This window comes from Palaemon carinicauda, chromosome 15, assembly GCF_036898095.1.
Source record: "Palaemon carinicauda isolate YSFRI2023 chromosome 15, ASM3689809v2, whole genome shotgun sequence".
Lineage (NCBI taxonomy): Eukaryota > Metazoa > Arthropoda > Malacostraca > Decapoda > Palaemonidae > Palaemon > Palaemon carinicauda.
Window position 1 is genome coordinate 8,742,240 of NC_090739.1, and position 7,809 is coordinate 8,750,048.

General features: G+C 31.6%; 1 pseudogene; it reads right to left on the bottom strand.

Moving 5' to 3' along the window:
* LOC137654826 (uncharacterized) overlaps nucleotides 1-7,487 on the bottom strand; it is a 20,740-nt pseudogene extending 13,253 nt beyond the window's left edge.
* Nucleotides 7,488-7,809: the final 322 nt, after the last annotated feature.

Below are 7,809 nucleotides of genomic sequence, written 5' to 3' on the forward strand. Positions count from 1 at the left end.
AATAATCATCGATTCTTTAACCAAAAGCTCATTACGGACAATACATCATGAAGAAACTTCGTAAATACACGGATTCCTACTGGATACAAGTTGACGTCACTAGGGCAGTTGCATTTAATGAAAATTACATGAGAGAGTAGTCATAAAAGCATAGTGTATACACACATATATGTATATATATATATATATATATATATATATATATATATATATACTATAATACATATATGTATGTATATCATATATATATATCTATACATAATTATATATACATATATATATATATGCATTTATATATATATATATATATATATATATATATATTAATATATATATATATATATATATATATATATATATGTATATATATATATATATATATATATATATATATATATATATTTATATATATTTAGATATAATGTATGCATATATGTATATGTGTATAAATATATAAGTATATATATCCTATATACATACATATATACATACATACATATATATATATATATATATATATATATATATAGAGAGAGAGAGAGAGAGAGAGAGAGAGAGAGAGAGAGAGAGAGAGAGAGAGAGAGAAAATTTATATACTATAGCTTATTTCTTTAACCATCTCGACTTGAAACCTGATAACCAAAACCATAACAACACTTACCTTATTGCTCCTTCTACCTATAGCTTGCCTTTCTAAATGTATGAAAGGAATACCACTGTGCGAGGACGCGTACAATGCAGGATCGTGGTTCCTCTTCCCGACTGCGCCCTCGGTCTTCCTCAGGAGGGAAACCAGAAAAATCTTGATCACAAGGAGGAGATTCATGTTTTTATTCACCAGTTGATTTGGGTCCTTTTTCTTTTGAGGGATCTGTTAGAAAGTAGATTTTTTGTGTTTTCAGAAAATTTTTGCACGTTTCAGTTTGTCTTCTATGTTGAAGTTTATATCAATTTTGAGTTATAGTTTTTTATTGGAAATAGGACATAGGCTAAGATAAATCAATTAATTGTGTTAGAAAGGTATTAAAAACTTCAGTTTGTGTCTTTTATATAAATAAGAGGAACTTGTTGAAGTATACTGGATATCAATTTTGAGTTATTGTTGCTATGAAAAATAGAACGCAGGCTACGAGAAAGTCTATTGCACACTTCAGTTTGTGTCTTCTATGTAAATAAGATGACCTTGTTGAAGTATATATGCATTTTGAGTTTTTGTTGTCTTTGGAAAATAAAACAGGCTACGAGAAATCAATTCAGTTTGCATCTTTTGTGTAAGGTGATCTTGAAGTATATATTAATTTTGAGTTATAGCTGTCTATGAAATATAGTATATAATATACGAGAAATTAATTAATTATTTTAGAAAAAAATAGCACGTTTCAGTTTGTGTCTTTTTTGTAAATAAGATAACCTTGTTGAAGTATATATCAGTTTTGAGTTATTGCTGCCTATAAAAATAGTACATGGGCCACGAGAAAGTCAATTGCACGTTTCAGTCTGTCTTCTATGTAAATAAGAGGAACTTGTTGAAGTATATATCAATTTTAAGTTACAGCTGTCCATGAAAAATAGAACAAAGGCTACGAGAAATGAATATATATTTTAAATACTAATATTGATAGTAACATTGATCAAATCAATGATTATAGGGATCAGGGTTTAAACTTTTAAAGTAATTACCTTAGTTTGAGGTAATTTTCATGGTTTCAAGGTAAATTTTAAAGTAATTCTAAGATAATTTCCGGTTTACCGGATTGAAATTTAAGGAAATGGAAAGGTTTTAAGGTACTCTAAGGTAATGGCCACATGCTCAAGTTTATTTCTTAAGGTAACTTTAGTTTTACTAGCTTAAAATTTAAGGAAATTTGAAAAGTTTTAGGGTAATCTAAGGTAAAAAGCAGCAGAATCTAAGGTAATGGCCACATGTTTAAGTCTATTTCTTAGGGTAATTTTAGTTTTACTAGCTTCAAATTTAAGGAAATTTGAAAGGTTTTAAGGTAATTTAAGGTAATGGCCACATGCTCAAGTTTATTTTCAAGGTAATTTTAGTTTTACTAGCTTCAAATTTAAGGAAATTTGAAAGGTTTTAAGGTAATCTAAGGTAATGGCCACATGCTCAAGTTTAAGCCCTAGCATGGATTATACTTCACCAGAAGGCTCTGCATCATAAGTTTCAACAAATTAGCGATTTAATTAATCAAAGATAAATACAATAGTTAATTTTTCACCTAACATAAGAAGCCTTATAAGAAATTATGTAAGCATTTTTATGGATTAGAAAAAAAAACCCACAAATTATTGGAGGAAAGTCATGATTTATTTGAATCGACAAATAAGCCATAAAAAACATACCTAACATTTTATCAATTACTTTCGAAATCAATATTATTATTATTATTATTATTATTATTATTATTATTATTATTATTGTTGTGTTTGTTGTTGTTGCGGTTATTATTATTTATTAATATTATTTATTATTATTATTATGATTATTATTATTGTTATTATTATTATTATTATTATTATTATTATTATTATGTGTTATTTATTATTTATTAATTATTATTATTATTATTATTATTATTATTTTTATTATTATTATTATTACCAGCTAAGCTACAACCACTGTTGGAAAAGCAAGATGCTATAAGCCCAAGGGCTCCAAAGGGGAAAATAGCCCAGTGAGGAAAGGAAACAAGAAAATAAGCAAACTACAGAAGTAGTAAACACTTGAAATAAAATATTTTTAAGAGTAGTAACGACATTAAACAACAGGAATCCTAGCTTAGTAGGCGATACGAAATTTACGAAAGGAAAATTCCCAACACATGTTTTGGTTTTACCTTCCTATAGAGGATGTTCTACGATGTCAGAATATACAGACAGTAGTAAACAGAGATCTATAGAGAAGAATGAGAACAGGTGTTCAGCTACACCCAATCTAATTGCGCCCAGTACATATGACGTACACTGACTGGTCTAATTTATCATATTATTTTGTTCTTTCGTATCAATAATGGGATTACTAGAGCAATAATCATCACACAATCGTCCTCATTTTGTAAGATAGATAATAAAGTTATACTGCATGTCATTTAGAGACGCCATAGATCTAATGGCAAACTCTATAGCTAACCATCCCTTAAACAGTTAGTGTTTTTTCATAGGTTTAAAGCCGCCTATGATGGCAGAGGCAAGGGACAGTGACAGCGCCTTAGAGACTGATCACATATACATATGATCATCGCCTAAACCCCCTCTCCATCCAAACTAGTATCAGGGGGGTTCCAGGCAATGGCTGCTGATGAATCAGCAGGCATACCTTTAGGCTTCTCCAAGACCTCCATTGTTAGCTCAAAAGGATGGTGGGGTTGCAGACACTACAAGAATCTATCGAGGTTTAGCGGGACTCGAACCCCAGTCCAGCGATCACCAGGGAGGGAAAGGAACCCCAGAATGAAAAAAAAAGCACAAACTAAATTTCTCCTGGCTTAAATAGTTCAATTCGTTTCTTAGACATGTTGTTGCATAAGGATTATTAAAATTCTGACCATCCTTTGCATTCAGATCTTCCTAGACGGTACCATCCTTTACGTAGTATTACATATGCCTTCTCTAGCATAGGGCTCAACACTAAACAGAATTCCAACCGTGAGCAGCTCAGGTGATAAAATAAATGCCGAATTAAGTCACCTTGGCTTGTTTCTTGTTAATGAGTAAAGTAAACTAGTTTTGAATCTCTTCGGCTATCCAGTGCTTTGCATTTGCCCGAAGAGCTCTGCTCCACATGGGCTTGGACCGAATCTTTTTTTGTAAATATTTTGTATATATGTTTTTGTCCAATAAACATTATTATTATTATTATTATTATTATTAATTGACTCGTAGTCACTAATCCTTGTTTTTGTGGTAATGGTGGAGTTCATGTGCTCTGCAATAGATGGCGTTACAGTCTGTAGGCTAATTGGGATATATATATATATATATATATATATATATATATATATATATACAGGTATATATATATATATATATATATATATATATATATGATAAATTTTGCACATTAGACGTGTTTTTCATAATCAAATAAGCCATATATATTAATACATAAATGTCTGAATTCTCTTATCGACCTAGGGATCAGTGCCCCAATGTCAATAAGAGAATCCAGACATTAATGTATAAATTTATATGGCTTATTTGAATATATATACATATATATATATATATATATATATATATATATATATATATATATATAGCCTATATATATATCTATATATATATATATATATATATATATATATATATATATTATATAATGTTGAAAGTGTACAAAGCTTTACACATTATAGTGTTATAATATATAATAAAAGGGTACGTATTTATTTCTGATAGAAATATATGATTAATTACAGTTGCGTGATACGAGTAATGACTCATCTTCTCTCTCTGTCTGTATGTATGTCTATCTTTCTTTTGAAAAATATATCTTCAAACACTATTTGGTGAGATCACGGAATAAAGTATAATGATACCTTGAATTATTTTTCATATCAATAGTGAGGAGCAGGAGAACGTTAGGAAATAAAGATAATTATTTTAAAGGGGGAAAACATGTCTTCTGTTATTATTATCATCATTATTTTTCTATTATTATTATTATTATTATTATTATTATTATTATTATTATTATTATTATTATTAGCTAATCTTAAATCCTAGTTGGAAAAGCAGGATGCTATAAGCCCAAAGGCTCCGGCAGGGAAAATTGCCAGTGAGGAAATGAAATAAGGAAACATATAATAAAGTGCCTGCTTGTACCCTCAAGCAAGAGAACTCTAACCCAAGACAGTGGAAGACCATGGTACAGAGGCTATGGCACTACCCAAGACTAGGGAATAATGGTTTGATTTTGTAGTGTCCTCCTAGAAGAGCTGCTTACCATAGCTAAAGTGTCTCTTCTACCCTTACTAAGTGGAAAGTAGCCACTGAACAGTTGCTGTACAGTAGTCGACACCGTAAGGGAAGAAGAGTTATATTATTGTCAGGTTTATGAGGAAAGAAGAGAATATGTAAGGAGTAGGCCTGACTATACTTGTATGTATAGGAAAAGAAAAAAATAACCGTAACGAGAGAGACATCTAATGTAGTACTATCTGGCTAGTCAAAGGATTCAATAACTCTAGTGGTAGTATCTCAACGGGTGGCTGGAGGCTTGAACTGGTATCATTTGCCATGACGGTCATTTCACTTTCGTCCTTTCAACAGGTATATTATGCAGAGAGAGAGAGAGAGAGAGAGAGAGAGAGAGAGAGAGAGAGAGAGAGAGAGAGAGAGAGAGAGAGAGAGAGAGACGTAGCGTGAAATATATAGCAGATTAATTAGGATAAGCGAGTCCGCACTGCTGAAAGACATCACGAAATGGTATAATGTTGCTACCTGATGCTAATCTACAATACTTTCTCCTACTTTTCACTCAAATCTAATGACTTGCTGAGATAACAATACGTGGCGGATGCCTTTATCGTATTTTTCTTAGCGGAATAAAACTGAATTTTGTACAAAGGGCACCTTGAAAAAATGCTACCGATATTTAAAGACAGTTAGGTGTAGGGATAATTATACAATAGTTTATCGCAAATAGAATGGCTTTCATGCGGTTTATAGCGTATTTTGAGATCTTATTTTAGTCACTTTGAGTCCAGTGAGCGGTTTTGCATCAGGAGAAAGAGAGAAATAAAAAAATACTTTATATTTTCTTCAGTCTCCCTTTTAAATGGAAAGTTTTCCTTGGAGCACCTAGACATATACTGTAGGTAATGCTGCTGATGCCTAACTGGTATATATCGTTTATCTATTATATTTAACCAGGAATGATTTGTTGTATCTAATTAGAAAGAATATTTAACGAGATTAAATGACATTGCCTTAGAGACTGACCATGTATACATATGATCAGCGACCAAGCAACCTCTCCATCCAGGGTAGGACCAGGCATGGCCAGGCAATGGCTGCTGATGACTCAGCTGGTAGTCTTATAAACCCACCCTTCATATTTAGCTCACTAGGATGGTGAGGTTGCAGACACTACTAAAAATATCGAACTTGAGTGGGTCTCGAACCCCCATCCAACAGATTGCTAAGTTGAGACGTTTCTAATGAATTATCTATTTGTCCATACAAGAAGGAAAAGTGTATTTAATCATTGGGAAAGATTTTCTTCGCATATCAGTTGGAAGTCTTCCTGAAGACGAATTTCTATTAAGCCCATTCTATTATTGCATCTAATGTGAAATAGTCAGCTTGAAAGGTTTACTTATATAGAGACACATATATAGTAATGGCAGGACTGTTTATAGCTTATATATGAAATATTTATTTTAATGTTGTTACTGTTCTTAAAATATTTTATTTTTCCTTTTTTCCTTGTTTCATTTCCTCACTGGGTTATTTTCCTATTTTTAGCCTCTAGGCTTACAGCATTCTGCTTTTCCAAGTAGGCTTGTAGCTTAGCAAGTAATAATAATAATAATAATAATAATAATAATAATTTCTGAAGCCTTGTACACCGAGGCACACTATTTTATCTTATTTCTCTTCCTCTTGATTTTTAAAATGGTTTTATAGGTTATATATGAAAGATCTATTTTAATGCTGTTACTGTTCTCTTGTAATTTATTTATTTCCTTGTTTCTCTTCTTCACTGGACTATTGTTCCCTGTTAGAGCCCTTGGGCTCATAGCATCTTGCTCTTCCAACAAGGGTTCTAGCTTAGATAGTAGTAATAATAATATGGGGGTGTCTTGTGTGATGATATAAACTGAGAGTTTCGTTGAGGAAATGCATTGTACATTTTGCCCTAATGAAAGAAAATTTGTAATTATGCAGATATTTTTGCAATAGTTGCATTTTCTTACTGATCATATTGTAGTGGTGATTTGTTGTTTCTACAGATATTGGCTGTACTATCGTTGTATTAAAAAGAAAACATAAAGTTGAAAGAAAATTAATCATTATAAGTATTTTATGTATTACTGTGATTTTCCTATTAATTACAGTATATTAGTGTGGTTTAATTCCATAAAGTGCAATGAATAGAAAACAAAAGGAATATGTCTATACCCAACATAATTGTGGAAAATCATTCAATTATAAAAAAAAAAAAAGAAATCTTCATATGATCGTATTAGGAAAGCTATGCTTACCAATTAATCGAAATTTGCACACAACAAACGTAAACTAAAGAAGTGACATTAACCCAATTGACTATTTACCGACAAAACGTTGCTGTGAGTGGTTTGTACTTAACGTTTAAAACATACTTAAATCATTTACCTTCCTAGGAATGAAGACTCTTGCTCTCAGTAGCACCACATGTTGCTGCCAGGATTTATCTCCGACTAAAATCTTCTATACGTAGGAGAAGACTTTATAGATGTCATTTGATAGAATAGAATACAGTACAACACATAACAAAAGGTTGGGATAAACTGCAACAGATACACTTACAGCATAGGTCACAGATGTTCCATTCAGGTAGATCTGGCCAGATGGGATAGGGGATTAGCTGTGATGGGGAGGGACATGGAGGGATGGTGGAAGAAGGTGAAAAATACAATAGATTGAGGTATGACCAAAAGATAATTACACCATGGAACGAATGAAAGGAATGTGAAACATCGAGAATTGATGAAAGGGAAATGGGTTGTGAAATTATTACCAGGAACAAGATGAACAAGATAGGAAAGATACAGGTGTTAGATGAGAGTGAATGGTAAGTACGAACGATTATGTTTAGGT